This window comes from Pogona vitticeps, chromosome 1, assembly GCF_051106095.1.
Source record: "Pogona vitticeps strain Pit_001003342236 chromosome 1, PviZW2.1, whole genome shotgun sequence".
Classification (NCBI taxonomy): Eukaryota; Metazoa; Chordata; class Lepidosauria; order Squamata; family Agamidae; genus Pogona; species Pogona vitticeps.
The window spans coordinates 114,674,196-114,695,768 of NC_135783.1; the positions used below are offsets into that span (position 1 = coordinate 114,674,196).

General features: G+C 41.0%; 1 pseudogene across 1 annotated transcript; it reads left to right on the top strand.

The window, feature by feature from the left end:
- The first annotated feature begins 18,509 nt into the window (after positions 1-18,509).
- LOC110075037 (protein transport protein Sec61 subunit beta pseudogene) lies at positions 18,510-21,271 on the top strand (annotated as a pseudogene). Its single transcript, XR_013541764.1, has one exon. The product of XR_013541764.1 is annotated as a protein transport protein Sec61 subunit beta pseudogene (transcript).
- The last annotated feature ends 302 nt before the right edge of the window (positions 21,272-21,573 follow it).

Sequence of the window (21,573 nt, forward strand, 5' to 3'; positions counted from 1 at the left end):
GTTCTACAAAGTGCTCCTTGGATCTGTTTCTTGTAACAATTCATTTTACAGATTGGAAACCAATATTAAGATGTGAAACAGCTTTGGGCATTTTGAGGAAAAACTTTCCTGCTTAGGCTGTAATTACTTGTGACCTTCCCACTTGAAAAACTTAGTTCCAAAAGCATAGTGAAGTTGTTCTTGTTGATTTAGTCCCTTATAACAAATGTGCATCATATAAATTTGATTTTCTCTACAGTGTTGCCATTCATTCGATGGTGCCTTTATATCCATCATCAAGAAAAACTTAGATCATCACCTGGCAGATATGCTTTGGTTGTATACCTGCATTGACCAGGGGGTTGGACTTGATGGCTTTGTAGCCCCCTTCATTTTTCTATGATTCTATGATTATGGGCATAAATATTGCTAACTGGCATCCAGTATTTCTTAGGTAAGGACAAATTGGCTCATTTCTGGGGCATATAAGTTTTAATTTTTATATAGCTCTTATAAACCAAATCACTCCCAATTTCTGCATCAGTCTACTCATTAAACACATGTAGATCTATATTCATATGCAATTTTCCCCAATGTACAAGTTCAGAAATAGTTTTAACATGGTTTTTTATACAACTTTCCCTAATATATGTTGTTCTGCATGCCACTTTTCCTCATAGTTCCCTTCATCATTTTTCCTAATATAAGCAGCTTTGTATGCAACTTTCAATAATACATGCATTTTTGTATGTACTGTTTGAATGCAGGCTCACTATTATATTCAGAGAAGTCTGCAACCTACAGGATCATTCTTTTTTTATCTGCATAATATTCTGGGAAATGCAAATTAAGTTAGTTTGCTTTACAGTGCAGACCAAATGAAATTGCCCTTCATTCCTGTGGTTTTTATTTTGTTCTGTGGTGATTGCAAATGAACATTGGTCACTTGGATGATTTTCACATGGATATTTACATGTGCCTACCCCTTTTCTTCAGTAAAATTCATTTTTGTTTCATAGCCAGTTTTGAGCATCTTGTTGCCTACTTTCAACAGATTTATCTCATTCATTCTAGTAAACCTGGCATCCCTTTGCCCGCACATTCAAGTGGTGCTATTTATTAAGTCTTCCTGACATGAAAAAAATGTTAAGAGCAACTTGAAAGACCGTTATGTCTAAAAACACATAACGTGGCTCTCGTAAACCTAGGCTGCTAGCTGTTTAACTTCACCTTAAGTAGCCCTGTATCCAGGAACTGAAAACAGAAGGAACATTTCAGTACAAAAATAAACCTGTTAAAATTTTTAAAACCAAAAACATCTACTTTGAAGACATGCACAAATTAGAAGGCTTTCATTAGTGGTGAATATGCAGTTTAACAGCTGTTCTTTCCTCACACAGTCATGTAATTTATTGAAAAATATATCCTGTCCTCCCACCCCCACCCCCCACATCTTTCCCTTGGTTCCTTTTGTTTTCATTTAGGCTTCTCTTTATCTATATAACCTTTGTGGTCTTCCTTACATTCTATTCTTTTTCTTGAAATTCCTCCTCATACTCTCGTTCTTCATCTGTGGCAATCTGGGTGTGAAACTTCCAGTTGCTACTGCTGTCTGCTAGTTTGGTGCCTACTATTGCTGCTGTATAAGATGGCCCATTGTCTGAGCAGAGGAGGCATCTCCCCCACCACCACAAAATTTTTGAGGTGAGGCATGAGCTGCCACTGGCCTGTGCTGTGCAGTTGTAATTATGGAGCTCTTCTGCCGAGTCAAGGAGACTAATTGGCTGCAATTCTCAGTCAGAGAGAGGAAACTTCCACTGGTACGGATGCGCGTGTGTATAGCTCCTTTGTCCTGAAGTGGCCAAGGAATGAATGGGCTGAAGTGGAGGGGTATGGTCCATCTCTGCTTCCATTCCTTGAACGCATGAGGAGAGATTGATTGTCTGTAGGGAACTGCACGGTGAAAGTGTTCATATTCCCTTTTACTTCAGGTTTTGGTGGGGAGGGGTTGCCTGTTTCATTCTTTATATTTTTCATGCACCAGTCCTTTCATTCGACATTAAAGCGACATTAAAGGGAATTTCAGCCAATTTGGGTCATTTGTTGCATGTTTCCCCATTCATGCCTTCTTGCACCAGTTCAAAACCCCCATTAAACATTACTGCAAAAAAGCAGAGGCAATGCTACTCCATTGGGGGTAGAATCAGTCTACCCTGAAAACAGGCAACAATATACAAGAAAGAAAAAATGTCATTAGACTTAGGCAGGCGCTAGTTTATATTATCACATTCAAAACAACCATATGAGTTGTGTACCATCCACCAAGCACAACAGATCCTCTAAGCATAGGGAGCTGTGACGATTGCTCCATGCCACTCCTATCACTCATATTCAGGATCTCTTTTGCATGAGCCTATGAGATGAGTGTAGGGGCAGATATAAGATGGTTTGGCAAGGTTTAGAGAACTTGCAGAGAGAGAGATATAGATAGTCAGGGAGATAGTGAGAGCATATACTAATAGAGATAAGCTGGTCAAGGTTAATAGATAGAGCAGGTGGTGATTGCGTATGTGAGAAGCTATATAATATTTTAATGGTTTGATTGTATGCACTGAATAAAGAACATCTGTGATTCTAATTTAAGTTAATATACTTCAATAAATAAGTTATGTTGGCAGTAACCAGACAAGTGTCTGACTAAATTCTTTTACATTGTGGATAAAGGAAATCCACTGGTGGCAGTGAGAAAAAGAGGGAACGTCACAATTGATATCTGCTGGTGGGGGGACATGGTGTGAGCTCTTTATGTTTGGTGAAACAAGCAGGGGCCACGTGGTAAATGTCACAGGAGCACAACAGAAAAAAAGGCAAAGAAGCAGCTAGCCAGGGATTAGCTGCCCAGCACAGAGAGATACACTTTCACCAGAGCAACCAAGGACAACATAGCGTCAAGAAGAACAAGAGAGAAATGAGCCAAAACATATCTAGCCAAAAGAATCCACCAAAATAGACACTTTCAACAAAATAAATAAACAGCAGATTAACCAAATGATAATGTTTTAATAATAAACCAAACAAGGAAAGCACCCACCCAGAGAGAAAAAATGACAAAACATACATGTTCACACTGAGCCTCCTCTCCCAAAACCCAAGAAAGCAAGCAAGCAAGCAAAAAAAGGCAAAATATACAATCAAAATCCTCTGAAAACCAAACACTAGATAATGGGTGGATTTCTCTCCCTCTACAACACCATTTGAAGACTTATCTTCTCTTATTTGAATTCATTAGGTAGGCAGCAAAGGAAATCTGAAAAAAAAAATCAGGACAGGGAGAGCAAAATCATAATCCCAAGGAGGCAGGCTCAGGCATGCTGCCTAGCAGCAGCAAAGATAATTCAAAGAAATGGGTAAAAATCCCCAAAAATCAAGAAAAATGGCAAATAAAAAAGAGGAAGGGATTGGAAGCACAAGTGTGCAGGCAGGAAAAGCAATCCAAAATAAAGGGCTGGAGCACATAATCCCACCCACCAGGAATGCCTATAGCAAAAAAAGCACTCTTCATTGGCATCCAGGTACTTTTACAGATTCAAAATCCCCACTCCTTTCTCCTTGACATTTTGACTGCCTGCTAACAGCAGCCCTCATAATCCCATTGAATGAAAAAAAAAATTCTTAGGTGATTTGACACACAAGGGATCAGTCCAAAGATGAAAGAAAGGTTAGATGAAAGAGGGAATACAAAAGAAACACAAACCTTTCACGTACCCCTCATTTGTAAATACAAATAATTTGCTTTAAAGAAGTTGTCTTTCAGCAGTAATAAAGAACCCAAAAGACAAAACAAAATAAGAGAGCCTATTTAATGGGTTTCCCATTAAAACACAAAAGGACCACTTATATTTGTCTGAACAGCCTTTTTGGCCTAACCGAAAGAGTTTCCTTTCTCCCGTACTGGTGGGGTTGGGGTAGGGAGAGGATAAAGAGTGGGACAGGAATGACACTATTGAACTGTGAAAAAAGCTGCAGGTCTTTTTTGATCCCATGATCTCTCAGTATGTTATTAATATTTTGAAATAACTGATTCAAGAATAAAATATAGTTATTTCCATAGGTGGAAATCAAATTGGGTGTCTGCTTGCTTGCTTGCTTGCTTGCTTGCTTGCTTGCTTGCTTGCTTGCTTGCTTGCGTGCTTGCTTGCTTGCTTGCTTGCTTGCTTGCTTGCTTGCTTGCTTGCTTGCTTGCTTCAAACCTCATCCATTATCATGCTGGATATCATCAGTCCAGATCCAAAGCACGCATACATGGCTGAGGATCTAAATAAAGACCAGACCAGAATTTCATGCAATACTCTGGCCAGCCCTGATCATGGGTCTTATTTTAATCTCTGAAACTCGAATTTTGTTGGGATGTGTATACAAGGGTAATCGCACAAGCAGCTTCAGCCGTTTTGCAGGGTATCAGTTGCACTACTAAATTCACAGTGAGTGCACAACCACTCACATGACAGACACCTCCGCAAAGGAAAAAATGGTTTATGAAAATGTTTTTTTTTCCCTGAGCAAGATTCTGAGAAAAGTAATTCGACATACCACCAATGAAAACAATTATGCATGTTCATCTCACAATTCACGGCACTATATAAGTAACAGTTATATACACCTGATTGGTCTTATTACTTCAGCCTAAATAAAATTGCTTCTTCCCACTAGAGTAGACCAAATGACACAACTACTAAATTGTAACTCTTAGGTAAACTTCAACTGGATGAATAAGTCTACTTAAGTTGTGACTGGCAACTTGATTTAGGCCCTCATGTTTACTATTTATGAATTCTACTTTGACATGCTCATAACACCTTCAGTAGAAAAATGATCAATTGTAAACTTTGTCTTAATGCAAAATATACTATCAGCCATGCTACCACCATATTTGTGTAGCTTCATATGTTTGGTGGTCCTGATGTAATGTGCATGATTTCTTCATTGCTCATGAATTATTATTCATTAATCATAGAGATGAGAAAGGTTGTTTGTTTTGAGTACAGATCCCAGGATGACACACCCAGCATCTGTGATACTGAGGATTATAGCCCAAAAAAAGCTATGTTTTCAACTTCTAATTGTGTTGTTATTTCTTCATAAGATTTAAGATGCACAGGTTTTCCATGATTTTTTCCCACCTAGGCATTGACCAGCTCAAGATGAACTTGCCTGTGACATGCGTGTTGTACTTGAAAAGCTCAAGTTGTGGGGTGATTCAGCCAATGGGCCCAATCTCTAGATAGACAGGTGGACTACATAACATTTTGTTCCCCTATAATGATGGAGATGTTTCATATTATGTATTTCATATTTAATAACGTCTCAGATTATGGAATTGTCAGTGATTCTCATTTGTAGAGATTAATCATTTACAAATCAGAAGTGAGCATTTAAGTTACCCATTTTAGTTTTGCCCTCAAGTCTCCTATTTGCTCATTTGATAACATTTTGCTAAGTAACAACTTTGATAAGTGAACAGATTTAAACAATTTGGCTGATTTGATATGTTTCTACTAAAAAAATAATAACTTTATCCTTGCAGGGGTAGAATCTGTTGCTCCTGTCCTTTTCCACTGCAGTTTTCATATGGAGCCCAGAAACAAGCTTTATGAAGAACTCGCACTGAAAGATCTGCTGAAAATTTTGCTATTTTTCTGGTAATTACTCCATTTATGGTACTGTAGTTATAAAAGTAGCTACATTTCTTTTCCTTGTGATGCAAATTAGGACACATATGGTAAGCTAACAGCTTCCTTTTCATCTCCCTGGTTCTATTTTTATTCCTTTCAAATATTTTATTCAGTTTGTATCAAATTTTATTGGTCTGTGTCCACTGTAAAATCATTCCACAAACCCATCCCACCAAAAACACCAAACGCCTTTCCTGCCACATCCTCTAAGTCACTTTGGCAAAAAGTAAAAGGGACTGCTTAGTCACTGGAAGGGGACATCTGGTTATTTCTTATTGAAATACAAACGTGTTTTGTCAGCGTGCAGACACTAGTTGTTCTAGTCCATAGTCATGTTTTTAAGGAAAAGAAAATGTTTGTGGCTTTCTGATTGGCTTTTCAGCAGATTTTCCACTTGATGTCTGTTCAGTGCTGATTGCTCCATGTCGGAAAGAGAAGAGGTACCCTTAGCCAACACAAAAAAATTAGATTTATTAATAAAGGCAGGTCCTGAGTACAGAATGGACACAATCTAACTGGTTTCTCCACCCACTTTTTACATAAGGTGACCAATCAAACATTCTCAATTTTCCAATCCATTGTATGTACGGTGGTAGGGAATGGGAAGATTTTAATACTCAAAAATTGCTACCAGATCATGGCCAGAGGGATTATGACCACTGCCAGTAATCTGGTACCATTTTTTTTACTCCCCCATCCCAAGGCTTCCAAAGGCTTCCCCAGGGCAAAAAGGGAGCCCCAGGGAACCGTCAAAGCTGAAAGAGGGGGATAAGAAACTCTCTGTGAGTTTAAATGTCTCCAGCCAGGGCCGGACTGGTCATCTGGAAATTCTGGCAAATGCCAGAAGGGCCGATGGTCAGAAGGCCGGTTTCTGCCTCAGCCAGGGCCGATTTTTGGTCCCGGTCCGGCCCTGCCTCCAGAGAAGATGGAGCGGAGCTCCCCACCAGCCGCTGAGGGGGAGCGGCCGGAGGGCGACGGCGGCGGTGGAGGGGAGCCGGAGCAAGAGGAGGAGGAGGAGGAAGGAGAAGAGGCACCCCCTGACTCGCCCCCTTTCTTCCTTCTCTACCCCGGCCGAGGAGGAAGAGGCGCCGCCGCCGCCGCCGCGACCGGCTGGCCGCCCCAGAGCGCCTGGAGCGTTGCTGGCCCGGCCGGCCCGGGCGGGCTCCCTTTGCCCGTCTTGCTCAGTTACATCGAGTCGGAACCGGGACCGCCGCAGACCGGCAGCTCCCGTGAGTCAGCCTGCCTGGGGGTGGGGTGGGGGGCGCCGCCGCTTCCTTTTTTCCCACGCCCGCCTGCCATCCCATCCCTCCCTTCTTCCCTCCCTCAGCCGCTGCCCTCCTTTCTCTCCTGCGGACCCCACCCTAACGGGTGGGCAACACGTGCTTCGTACAGATCGGGCGTGTGCGTGTGTGAGTGTGTGTGTGTGAGTGCCCGTGTAAGTGCCCATCCCTCTCGGATTTCCCATTTCTTACACAACCCCGAGATGTGGGTCGCCCTCCCCGCTTCGTCGCTACTTTTAGGGCGTCGCCTTGGGGGTGTGTTTTGGGGGGGAGGAGAGGAGAGCTCCCTTTTGCTCCCCCCCACCTTCCATACCTCAGAAGTTAGCCCACCCCCTCCTCTCTCTCGTTTTCTTTCCCTTCCCTCTCCCCGTTCCTGCCAGCCCCCCTCCCATCTCTATAATCTTATTTTTAAAGCCTATTAGTCGCCTCTATCCGGCTTTTTTAAAAAAAAAGACTCCCGAAGCTGTTGGGATCCATGCAAAGGGAAGATTAAAAATTGGTGGCCAATAGATCTGTCTGCAGCCTTCCCCTTTTGCATCTTTACTCGAAAGTAACTGTAGGACTCGCTATCAAGAAAGGAAAGCTTTTGCAGCTTTCCTTTTTGTGTGTGCATGTGAATTCTCCTTCGCTTCCCTTAATGCGTTTTCCTTCCTTGCCACCTCCCTCCCAGCCTCAAGGAAAATCCTTTCTTCCTGTCCAGAAATGCTAATGGAGTGAGGGAGGATGCTTAGTCCCATCATCCATGATAGTGACAGAATGCTTTGGCTGATTCTATTCAGTGTGCCACTGTTTTAACAATATTAAAAAGAAGTATACAGTACTATCTAGACATAATAGCAAGACTTTTTAAAATACCACCATCGCAATAAACGGAGTTTGGTTGGGAGCATCATTCTTCATTCCATTCCAAGAACCTCTTGTACTGTAATTGTTGTCACTGATTGCTTTGCGATTATTGGAAGTGTGGAATCGGACAGATGATCAGTTGGAAGAATTGTTGAAGCTTTCCTGTGGAATTGAAGTCTTTTCTCAGGGTGTGTGTGTAAAATCTTTTAATTTACGGATTTATTTTGGCCAAAGGAACTAGGAAAAGGTTTTGATGAAATCAAAGAGAGAGGCCTCTCTCTCATTATGTAAATACCATTTATGTGTCCTGTTGGTACAGGGTAAGAAAGTGAAAATGTTCTTGGGACAATGAAAGAGGAAGACAAATTTTTGTAGTCTTGGTGACTACATCTTGTCGAGTTTTGACTATGCAAGAATTTGATTTTATGATAATTTTTACTGTTTTAACAGAAAAAAAAGAAACAAATAGTTAGTCCCTGGCTCCCCAAGAGTTTACCTTCAATCATGGCATAACATATTATTTAATTCTTCAGCACCCATCATATAATACAGTATATACCATATGTAGTGCATCATTTTCTCAAATGTGGTTTTGTTTTATGGATTTCTTCAAGCCCTGTTATTGATGACTTTGTCATCAGAGTACACTGTGCCATTCTTTTATAGAGTTCTTAGTTGGAAGTGGTGTTCAGACAATTCTCACGGGTGAAATGCTGTAGACTCGTCCCCTTTAAACACAGTGTTCCATTGTCAGTTCTCATGTCCACAGTGTTAAATGTATTAAGTGAAAGAAGCCGGATCAACTCATAGAAACATGGCATGTTGATACTGTTACACAAGAAGTATGTGAGGAATAGATTCAGGAAATCAAGAATATTTATTTTATGGATTGCATTTTAAAAATTTATACTCCATGCTTTAGTGGCCCTCTCAACAGTTTCTCTCAGATGGCTTGCAGAATTGAAATATACAAATATTATGTAAAAAAATTAATTAAACACCAACATAGGGCAGGATAAGAAGACAAAATGCATCAGTTCCAAACTTTGAAGTTTGTGCTGTTTAAAAGCCCGAGGAAATAAAAAGTATTCATGAATTGATAAAGTAGCTAAGTTTTTCATCAAGAGGGCATTCTGTAGTTGTGATCAAATGTCAGCATTCTCTGTATAAAAGAAGATAGATGTGTGGCAGAGGATGATTATTTTGGGCTACATGTGTCACCTAGCTTGTATACTTATATATAACTTTCTATTTACACATTCTTAAAAAGTCAAGGAAGTGTCATGCTAACATGTGTCAAACCTTTCTGAATCAGAAAGCAGAAAAGGGAATTGAGGTAGAGAGTTCATTTGCTCTTCAAACTTATATAGGAATAAGAAGTAGTGCTGATACTAGGTGGTTCTTAGGATGCCTCTTTTTCTGCTAGGAGTAGCTTTATAATGTAGATTTATATTATAATACTGAATTGGCCCCACAACCATATTTTCCAGGGTTCCTGGAGAGTATCCATGTGGTCTGGAACCTTTTTTTATTCAAACATGTCATTCACTTATTCAAGAAAATGATACAGTGGTACCTCGGCTTACAAACTTAACCCATATTGGAACGGTGTTCGCAAGTCGAAAAGTTTGTAGGTCAAGGCACCATTTCCCATAGGAATACATTGAAAACTGATTAATATGTTCCGGGAAAATAAAAAACAAAACAAGTACACAATGTGATCCTTGATGTAATCACGGAGAGCATAACTCGACCTTTTCTTGCTAGTGAAACACTGTATGCCGACTATGCATGCCTAGACCCTAGGAACTTTTCAAACATAAGAGAACAAGGGCTTCATATATCTGCAATGGAAGATTTAAGTAAAGTCTTGATCAAATTTAATGAGAATGCCACAGCTGAAAATTTGCGGTGTGAATTAACTAGTCTAGCTTTGCATTGGGACAAATTGAAGACATCAGCTCTAGAAGAATACACTGTAAGGGTATCAAGAGAAACGCCCATGGAAGATCTAAGTCAACAATTTGATGAAATGGAGCTGTTAAATAAGCCATGTGCAACATGTAAGAACTGTGCCATTTGTTGCTATCAAATTCTACGGTGCTACAATTTATTAACAGATGCCTATAATGTGATAGGTCTAGCCTACAAATTCCTACTGACTCTATCATTTACTCAAGTTGCTTGTGAGAGAAGCTTCTCCACCTTGAGGTTCATCAAGAATCGACTGAGGAATACTGTATCCCAGGACCATTTGGATTCATTCATGTTAATGGTTACAGAAAAAGAAATCCTCATGAGTCTTGATGTGGATGCCATCATCAACAGAGTTGCAGAGAGTAGTGAAGCCCTGCAAAGTCTTCTTATTCCTTGATAACGTATCATTCCTAAGTCTTTCCAGTATTAGTAGGGTTCAAATTTAAAATGTTCAAATCATAAACGAGGTGGAAAGTTCTTGAGCCGAGCCTTTTGTTCCTGGTGGAAGTGTTGATGTAGGAGGATCTGCTACTTATGTCTTGTTCACATTGAACGTTTTGTTGCAGTTATGTTTAATGATCTAATGTTTCAATACATTAAAATAGCTATAAGATCTCACATTGTACTGTTGGTATTTTTTGTTTAGAGAGCACTGGCACTGACAAATTTAAACATTAAATTTTAATTACACTTTTTGTTAAACGTGATGATTTTATAGGTTTAGATTTCCTGATGCTCCTTGTTATTTATACAGCCAGGGCAATGATTGGGATAGGGAGAACTCGTAAGCATGTACCAATACCACTATACCAGCAACGCCCTTTCAGCGCGCCACAATATCGTGAATGGAGCCCACAACAGGTGGGCCTGTGTGCTCTAAATGCCAGGGCCGATTTTTGGTCCCAGTCCGGCCCTGTCTCCAGCACTAGATTTAGTTTACACCAGTTTTACTTTACACAACAGGATTTTGCCTTGCAAAGACAATCATGTCAGCCAGCACCACATCAAACTGATTTGCTGTTTCCATGTGTGTTAATGTCATTGAACAAGTGTGAAATGTATATAAAAAGAGTGAATCAGCCTCAGTAATAAAAGACATGCAATACTACCCAGGGCAGTAGGACTTTCCTGTGATTCGCTTAGGAAAAGTAAAGAACACCCTACACCAACTGTGACCTTAAGTGCATCTCATGGCCTTGAGAAATAACACTGGCAATACATGAAATGCTTTTAACACTGATTCTGATGCAAAAAAACAACATGGACCATTTGAGGACCCTAGGAATATCAGTACCAGTCGTAGAAAAGCTTTGTATAATTGGCCTTCACGTACCTATTTTTCTTCAAAGACTGGAAGAGTCAATAACTCACTTACTAGAGACAGCTATTGCTGTAATCATTCCAGAAATGACTAGTAATTGAAAGCTACAAATGAAGAGGTTGTTAATGAGCCGATGCAAACATTAGCCAGTATTCACCTATTCACAAGCCCTTGAATACCTTTGCATGTTGAGCCGAAATAAAACAGATGATATGCATTACAATGGGTTATATTAGGTTATATGTCCTCAGTTGTGCAATAGAACTTGCATGTGATTGCACACATGCACACTTGCACGCACACACCAATCTCTGTTAATCCTGCTTGCATCAAATGTCTGGTATTGGTCATCTGTGCTATGTAACAGAATTGGGTCCGGATGGAAATCAAACCACTCATTCCTCTTGTTCATAAAACCCCACAGAAGGAATAGACTTCGGAATATACAGAATAAAGAACTTGCTTCATACAACTTGAGGTTGAGAAATACCTATTTAATTAATCTTCATTCTTCATCTGGGGGGAAGGGGAGCACAGCTCACCTTTCCAGCTCTTGCAAAATAGCTAATTTCCCTCCTTCTGTTCCTTTGCCCAGTTTCTTGTGTTGGCCTGTCTGTTCTTCAGGACACAAAGTGCCTGAAAGTTTAACATTAATAGTGGAAATCTAAACAGCCCATCTCTTAAGGGGAAATCCCAAGATTTGGTTCAGGTACTAGCGATGTCAAGAATAATCATTAAATTCTTTGTTCTTGTTGATTTACATGGTCTTGAATTGGTAAGACACCTCAGTGAGAAATTTCCAAGCCCCATAAGATTCATCATTTCTAAGTGAGGCAGAGACAAAAACCATTGTTGCTGTTGTTTTCCTTCTTCATCTGTATTTTATGAGAATTGCCACTGTAAAGAACTAGGGACTGTTACCTTTGATAAGGAAACCACCTTTACCAAACATAGAATGGCTGGCTGGTTGTTTAAAAAAAAAACAAGAGCACCTCTTCTGATCATCTTAATTTGTTTATTTTTTTATCTCTTTAAATTCTTTTTGCCCTGCCTTTCTACTAAAAATAGGATCCAAGGCAGTTTACATAATTTAAAAACAAAATTAAAAGCCAAAAACAGTAAATTATTCAAATATTAAAGAAGAATTAATAACATTATATTAAAAACGTTAGGTGAAAGAATTATGAAAAACAGACTGAGAAACATCAAAATATAAACCAGCCCGTTTATTTTCTCCTAGACAATCAGTCACTTAATGCTTCAAAATCCGTACAGAACAAAGTAGCAACCATTTTCATTTTACACAATTTGCTTCATTTGTATTAAACCCCTACTTCTGTTAGGTGGCATTTTAACCATTTTGCTTTTGCACACATAAAAATCATTGTCGCTGGCTTTTCTTGTTGAAAGGGGCCCAAAACATCTTGCCCTTTTACAGAGAGAGAAGGATACTTTTGCCGGTTTCCTGGCTCATGTGTGATCATAGAATCAAACAATCATGAAGTTGGAAGGGACCTATAAGGCCATCGAGTTCAACCCCCTGCTCAATGCAAATCAATGTAAATCAAAAGATATCTGTCAGGGGCTTATCTAAATTTACCTTGAATGCCTCCAGTGTTGGAGCACTTCATCACCTCTAAAAGTAATTGGTTCCACTGTCTTGCTGCTCTAACAGTTAGGAAGTTTTTTCTGATATTCAACCAAAATCTAGCTTCCTTTAACTTGAGCCCATTGTTGTGTATCCTGCACTCTGGCTTGACTGAGAACAGATCGTGCCCCTCCTCTGTATGACAGGCTTTCAAGTATTTGAAAAGGGCTGTCATATCTCCTCTCAGTCTTCTTTTCTCAAGGCTAAACATGACCAATTCTTTCAGCTTTTCCTCAGAAGGCTTGGTTTCCAGCTTCCTGATCATCCTTGTCACCCTCCTTTGAACTTGTTCCAATTTGTCAGCATCCTTCCTGAAATGCAGTGTCCAGAATTGGACGCAAAACTCAAGTTGAGGCCCAACCAGTGTTGAATAGAGGGGAGTTGGTACCTCGCAGGATCAGGAGACCATCCTTCATTAATGCATTCTAAAATTGCATCTGCCTTTTTTGTAGCCACATCACACTGTTGTCTCATATTCAACTTGTGATCTACAATGATTCCAAGATCCTTCTTGCATGTAGTATTGCTACAATGATGAGATAAAGGAGGGTCTGTATCCCTCTGGGGTTGTTAAACTAACTACAGTGATGCCTCGACTTACGAAATTAATCCGTATTGGAATGGTGGCCGTGACTCAAAAATTTCGTAAGTTGAAGCACAATTTCTCATAGGAATGCATTGAAAACCATTTAATCCATTCCAGCCAAAGGGAAAACAAATCCAAAAATTTGCTGCAAAGGCTTCCCGGGCTTCCAAAGCCGCCCCCGCTCCTGCAGCGGTGGAGGCAGTGGGGATGGGAGTCAGAGGGCAGTGGGGGCAGCTTTGGAAGCCCAGGAAGCCAAAAGTTGCCTCAACCTCCACGCTGGGTGCCAGCTTCCCGGGCTTCCAAAGCTGCCCTGACCACTGTGCCGGGTGCCGGCTTCCTGGGCTTCCAAAGCACCATCATGGTGGTCCGGGCGGTTTTGGAAGCCCGGGAGGCTGATCCTCCCTTTTCCTAACTATTGGGGTGAAGAAGCAGCCTCTTCACCACCAACGGTTTGAGTTTCCCATCCTTTCCCCCTGCCTTTTCCTTTCATAGGTCAAAGCTCCGGCCGCAAGTTGAACCAAAATTTTGCGGCCGGAGCTTTTCGTAACTCCAAATTTTCATAAGTAGGGACATTCGTAAGTCGAGGCCCCACTGTAGTTCACTTGGCATAGCTTGGTGGCCAAACTTCATACAATACTCAAGCACAAACAGATAATGATTTCAATTTGGATTGTATAAAATCTGCTGCACCTATATTTTTTCAGGCATGAATATTTCAAGTGCTTTGAAATCCCCCAAATGGATAAATCTCCCAAATGGTTAAATGTTCTGTTTGGAATGCTGAGAGGAGTGCAAAGTCTATAACAGGAGTTGGAACACAGTTTTGGAAGACAACTGGGACTTTTGCAATAAAATGTCTACTCTTCCCTTATTGGCAGTTATTCAAGAACATTGATTCTGACTTAGTAAAGATAGAATGTCATCCCATACACTGGAAACACGATATGCCATCCTGGGAGAGGACATTGTCTCTCAGTCTGTGTACCTCTTCATGTCTCTTCACTCTGAAAAGCTTTGTCCGTGCTGGCTTCCCTTTGCTGTTTCTATGGTGGTCTTCTTACTTTGGCCCTTTCCTTGCCTATCCTCTCCTTCATAGCTATTAGATATATTCTGTAGCCATGTTGTGTCCGATCCCAGCTATCATCTACCTGCCATCTTTGACATCGGAACTATAGCAATACATCATGCTATTCATTCTGGGTTGAAGATGGAGTGATAGAAATAATGGCCACCATAAAAATGCTCAAAGAAGCGATAGGATAAGTTGAGGAAGCATGTATCATCCGTCTTCCCTAAGCCTTTTGGGTGTACTTTGTGAGTATGAAGCTGGACTGCTTTCCATATGACATGTTATGTGTGCATATTGAACTGACAGAAAGATAGAACACACTCTTGTGTGTTGCTTTTGACAATGGGAAACCATTCCGTCTCCCCATATTCTGTCCTAATAATAGCTTCTTGTCTGCAATACAGGTTACATACCAGGACAATCAAGTGCTGAGGCATATTCATTTCTTTTAGAACAATCCATAGTGTTTCATGGCCCATACAGTCAAATACTTTGTTCTAGTCTATAAAGACAGATCTTCTGAAATTATTTGGTACATTCCAGTAGTAAATGCATATTTGTGATATGATACTTGATGCCTCTTCTTTTTAGACATCCTTTCGGCTTTGAACTAGTTGTTTCATCAGTGACATCACTATTCCTACCCAGTACCTTCCAACCTGGGAGTTTCATCTTCCCCTACCATATCTTGTTTCATTTTGGATTATCTCATTATAGGACTTCCAAGTTAAGAAATATTCAGACATGGTTTACCATTGCCTTCTATGCATTACTGACAAAGGTTGGCTTGAGTATCATTGCTGTTCTCTGTGAAAGATCCTCTGCCAGTGCCACCTTCAGCCAGTGCTGCTGCCCAGAAGCTGTCCTTCAAGAGTTTCCTCACCCCCATCACCATTGGAATTGTCCATTCTCTTCTCCTGAAGTTACTGTTAATCTTGAAGAGACTGGGAGCATCTTAATCAGATGTCTCGGTAATGATCATTCAGCTTTAGTTGACCCTCCCAGGAGTCCAGTCTCGTGATGGAATCTAGGCTCTCTTGACACATTGCTTTCAGGTTCTCTCACACACTCAACCACCCTTCATCATATTAAGGTGTGTATCTAGAAGAGAAGGGAAAGTGTGTTGGGGCTCCTTTAAAAACAGGAGCCCTGGTCCCTGAACTCACTGTAAGGGGGGTGTTTTGTTGGTTGGGGAGGCTCTAGGGCCAGTTAGCATGGTGGGGAGGCTCTAGGGCAAGATGGCATGATGGGCACCATCTTGGCAGCACTCCTTCCTCTGGGGTCTCACCACCTTGCGGTGAACTGCAACCATCCTGAATTTTAAACTGGCCAATGGGGATGAAGAGCTTCTCTGGTGTACCACAGGTGTTGCGATGTCATTTTCAGTCTGCCAAGGATTTTAAAACTGTGGCCAGCAACCCCAGAGCTCTCTTCATTCCTGGGCCTTGGGCAACCTGCAAAGCCCCAGGGCATCCCCTGAGGAAGGGAATGGCAAACCACCTCTGAGTACTCTATGCCTACAAAACCCTGGGAAGAGTCACCATCTCAGAATTGACTTGACATCATGTAGTTATAATTATAGTTAATAAGATAGATGAGAAGTAAATCTTCATTCAGACAACATGATGTTTGTCAAGGAAGGGGGTAGAGAGGAAGCTCCACCACAGCATTCCTCCCCAAATATACAGCCTATATTAATCCAATCATTGGATTCCCCATGTTGAATGGAAAACCACATCTTCAATTAACTGCAGGCCTTTAGCTGCTAACATTGCAGCTTGTTATTGTGACATTTTCATGGTTTTCCCTGACCAAATTCCTTTAGATCTTTTGTTTTCAAATCCTTTCAGATCTTCTCCCCCCGTCCTGTTTGCTCTGTGGACATTTATTGGGCTTTCAACACACTTTGAAACAAAATAAGGTGCCAGCAATTTTTGGTTTCCATTATAAGCAAATTGTATCCAAAAACTAATGTTTAGTATCTCAGACACTACAAAGGCAAGGATTGTTTCCTTGATCAAGAAATATTTACTTGATTCTTTTCCAACACTTATATGAAGCCATTCTTTGTGTGCTTTTAATAACAGAGATAGATGTATTTCATGAAGATGCCAAGGGAGACAAATAGTTCCAGCACAATAGAGTGAGCAACTAGATGTTAGATGCTTTATATACCAGGAATAGGGGGACGTGGTGGCGCTGTGGGCTAAACTGCAGAAGCCTGTGCTGCAGGGTCAAAAGACCAGCAGTCGTAAGATCGAATCCACGCGACGGAGTGAGCTCCCTTCGCTTGTCCCAGCTCCCGCCAACCTAGCGGTTCGAAAGCATGCAAATGCAAGTAGATCAGTAGGGACCACCTTGGTGGGAAGGTAACAGCGTTCCATGTCTAAGTCGCACTGGCCATGTGACCACGGAAGAGTGTCTTCGGAGAAAACACTGGCTCTGTGGCTTGGAAACAGGGATGAGCACCGCCCCTTAGAGTCGAACACAACTGGACAAAATTGTCAAGGGGAACCTTTACCTTTTTATACCAGGAATAGTATGGCGATAGGGGAAAGATTTAAAAATTGCTCAACATTCACAGTGATGACCTGTCTGAAAGGGTCCCACTTACTATGGTAAAAGACTGCAAAATGTGCCTGGATGTAACTTGTTTGATCAGCCTATTAGTTGTATTTTATCCCAGACTGCAAAGACTGAGAGTTAAACTCTTTTTCATTGGACTCACATAATAATGACTCAGTGGTTTATTTGTGCATTATCAAAATAGCTTGAGTCATAGTGGCAACTTGCTATTAAGATGGAGGTCCTTTAGGTGGGTGCTCCAGACATCAGTGGTCTGGGAAACTCCCTCTTTTTGGGGGGGGGGATGACTCTTATCAGCAAGAGTGAGGTTCGCAGCTTGGGTGTACATCTGGACCCGGCGCTCACCATGGAGACCCAGGTGTTGTCAGTGGTACGTTTTGCACACTTCCACCTTCTGCGGATTTCCCCGTTGCGTCCCTATCTTTATGTGGGGATGCTCACCACTTTGGTCCATGCGCTCGTAGTCTCAAGATTAGACTACTGTAATGTGCTCTACATGGGGCTGCCTTCTGTGATTGACGCAGAAACTTCAGATGTTACAAAATGCTGCGGCCAGACTTCTAACTGAGGTGAAGAGGAACCAACATATTTCAACCATGCTGGCCACCTTGCATTGGTTGCCCATTCGTTTCCGCATTGATTTCAAAGTTCTTACAATTACTTAAATGGTTTAGGACCTTGATATCTGGCAGAGCGCCTTCTCCCACCCAGTTCTGCCAGAGACATTGTAGCCAGGCTGGGTGATTGAGGGGCCTAATGCTAAGGGAGGTCCGGAAGGAAAGAACGAGGAACCGGGCCTTCTCAGCAGTAGCCCCTCATCTCTGGAACAACTTGCCCATAGAGATCCGCCTGGCTCCCTCTCTGGGTGTCTTTAGAAATAAACTTAAGACATGGCTATTTAGGTAGGCTTTCCCTCCTGCTGTATCTTAATATTTACATTTTTGCATGTTTATTGCTTCTATTGTTTTTAAATTTTGTAATGCTGTCCAGAGTAGACCATTGGTCTAGATGGGTGGGTTATATATATATGAATGAATGAATGAATGAATGAATGAATGAATGAATGAATGAATGAATGAATGAATGAATGAATGAGATGCTAGTCACTTTCTTGATTTTGGGTCCATCACATGGCTGGGATCCAACAAGCACCTTGTTAATTAGTAGCAATTTGTTGCCCCTATTTACACAATTTCATTTATGCATATTTAAATTGCCAACAAGATTCTTTTATCTCAGCATCTTTTGCCTGGCCAGTAACTTCTGACTCTCTGGAGAAGACAACAATGCTAGGAAAAGTTCAAGGCAGCAAGAAAAGAGGAAGATAAAATATGAGAGGGTTTCAATCCACAAAGGAAGCCACAGGCTTCAGTTTGCAAGAGCTGAGCAGGGCTGTTGAGGGCAGGAGATTTTGGAAGTCACTCTCATAGAGTTGCCATAAGTAACATATTTCACAAGCACGTAGGTTTTTTCGCAGTGCTCATCATGCCGGGCCCCAGTCCCAACGCAGCCAGTGTCAGCCCCCTCCGGCCGCTCGCCTAACAAAGTGATGTCCCTGCGGGCCACAGGAGTTACTATATGACAGAGGGGAAAATGCTAGTTGTGGAATAAGGAGTGCAGGTTGTACAACGTCTGCAGGCACTGGAGGGATGTGGAGATTCTGTACAGAGGCCTCCCCTGGTCTCAAAGTTGGTCCTGTTCGACTTCTTGTTATGAGTCTCCTTTTAATTGCATCCGTATTTATGTTGCACATCTGGGGCAAATACACTCAATCATAGGCTTTTCTGTGTCCCATTTTGCAATTTAAAAACTACGTTTTGGACCAAAACTGGTAGAAAATGAAGAAGATTGTCTCACTTGGGTTCTGCTATTGAATAGAGTCTTAAACTTTCTGCTGAATAGGAATTTTGATTCGTTTCTGTCAAGGCTGTTCTTTTTGCATCTATACACTCAAATCTGCAGTAGACTTCATTAAAATTTGTCTTCACAAGCACATATAAACAACAGCCTGTCTTGGTGAGAAAATTAGTTTAATTTCATTATTTTTATCTCCTGAACTGAGATTTCTACAGCTGTCTGATGTATGGTGATGCCAACATTAGATCATTGTCAGTTGAATCATTGAAAACTGATGGAATAAGAATGAGAAACAGATTCTAAATTTTAAGCTACTGTCTAAATTAATCTGGACAGTAGAAATGACAGCACAGATTGGCCAGTTGTAAACATTATTATTGGCTAGGATCCTAAATCTGTTTCACATGAGCAAAAGATACTTCTGCTCATGAAACCCCACTGCAGCCATGCTGCCAATTCAAAAGGCCCATTGTGGGATCTGCTGAAGTTTTATTTGCAACCTTGCATGCTGTCTGTAATTTGAGGGACAGGCAGGGATTTTTCTAGTCCAGGGTGTTTGTATGCCTGGCTAAAACTAATTAATAGTTCCTTCTAGCCTTTGGTTTCAAAGAGAGCCCCCCGTCTCTCTGCTAAGTGCCCTTTTCTTGTCTTTAGCCTGTTGGAAGCAGTTGTTTAGTATTGATCTGTTCAGTTGGTCACTAGCATGTGTGCGGTAAAGAAAGCAGTAAGCATATCTGTAATTTCAAGCAACTTTATTCTGTCTCTTGCAAATGTCTCAGAGTGAGTTACTGAGACTTTTAATGGCAGTTAAGGAGAAACGGGTGGACTCTGGGGAATGTGTAGCTATTTTCTTCTTGGTACTTCAATAACAAAGCAAAAAGGAAATTTTCCAGAAATTCAAAATTCTGCAATAAGATCCATCTTGGACCACTCCAAACAGTCTTTTCACCCTATAGACCAATGTTTAGAGGATGCAGGAAATGTATACTTAGCTTTTAAAGCCTTTGGAGACCCTTTCCAAGGATTTCTCAGTATAGAGGACATTTATGGAAATGCATGCATCTCTAATCCAGCTAGCTGAGGCTCTGGGGACTTGTAGGATAGCTTATTCAGCTGGGGATATGGCTGTGAAACCAGAGGTTGGAATGTGATTCCCCACTGTGCGTCCCAGGAGAAAACCCATTCTATGCAGCCTTTGAGCAAATTGCACAGACGCAAAGGGAATTGTAAGCCACTTCTGAGTTCTCTATACTGAGAAATCCCTGGAAAGGGTCTCTGTAAATCAGAATTGAATTCATGGCATGTAATTATTCTCAGAGTACAACATGGTAACTTTTTCTAGCCTTGGATAGAAGGTTGCAGGGCCAGAGGGTGCAACACTGTCTTCCCAGGGACCACCTTGCCCAGGAAATTTCTGAAGGGTTGTACACCGCTTGGGGAATGCCAAAGAGGTTCCACAAGAAGATCATAGGAACAAAACAACAAAATCTTAGAATGTTGAGTATTTCCCAAACATGCAAGACTTGGCAATGAAATTTGGATGAGGCCCATGTAAGGCCTCACACCATGTGGCTCAGCTGTCATTTGGCAAGATGTCAAATGTAACATTACATCCATTACATGACCCAGAGCACTTACAACATGAAATACAGATTAGGAGATTAGTTGAAAGTGAATGAAATATAAGCTGCAGCTGGGATGTAGACAGTATGTGACAGACAAGTGGTTCTTATGATGTAATAATAGCTGAGAGGAATCAACTTCACAACACTAAGTCAGGAAATTAGATGGCATGTAAGATAGGTAAGCAATCATCAGAAGAGACATTTTAGCTTCTACAAAGAAGTCAATGGGTCTGGCATGAGGTCTGTATGCATTTGTCATTTCCACAGAAAATCTGGATATGATAAAGTTGTCAAAACAAGTAATTATACTTCTTAATTCATTCTTTCATTGAACAAAGTGAGGCTGAGTATTGTAGCAGTTTTCAATTTGTCAAAATGCCAAGAAAAATGAATGAAATATTTAGCAATAAATACTGTATCTTTAAAACGTAAAGATGACGATGACGATGGTGATGATCTTCTTCTTTCTATCACTTACTTTTCATCTTCTCTGGTACAATGAATGCAGTGAAATAGTCATGTTCCACACTAGTTTTGGACACATTTCTTAGTGGAACAGAATTTCAACATGTCAAATTCTGATAGAAGACCAATATTTATAAAAGGGAGAGCAAGATCTAAAGTTAGTTTTTATACCTAGCTTTCTCTTACCTAAAAAATGGATTACTGGATTTTGATTTCTCAAAAACAGGTATGCCAAAATTTGGACTTTAATGCTCTCGATGGGTATGCTGCTTCAACCTCATTGAGTTCAACAAAAATAAACTAACTGCATGTAGGATTCCTAGCCTTGATGGCTGATTTTTTTTAAAAAAAAATCTGCATTATTTATTGATTTGGATAGTATGCTGGCTTTATTGAGGTCTTTCACGTGATTGTTCCTTTTTGGCTGGGTTACTCCATGGTGGTGGTGGTGGGGTTATTTCTGATTTCCATTCCCTGATTAATGTCAGTTTGAATGACGCCTATGGAAAATATCATCCTATGTGGCTCAGCCTCCATTTGACTGAGCCACATCAGTTTGCCACACCATATGGCATGTATGTGGTGGTATTTCAAGTAACCAC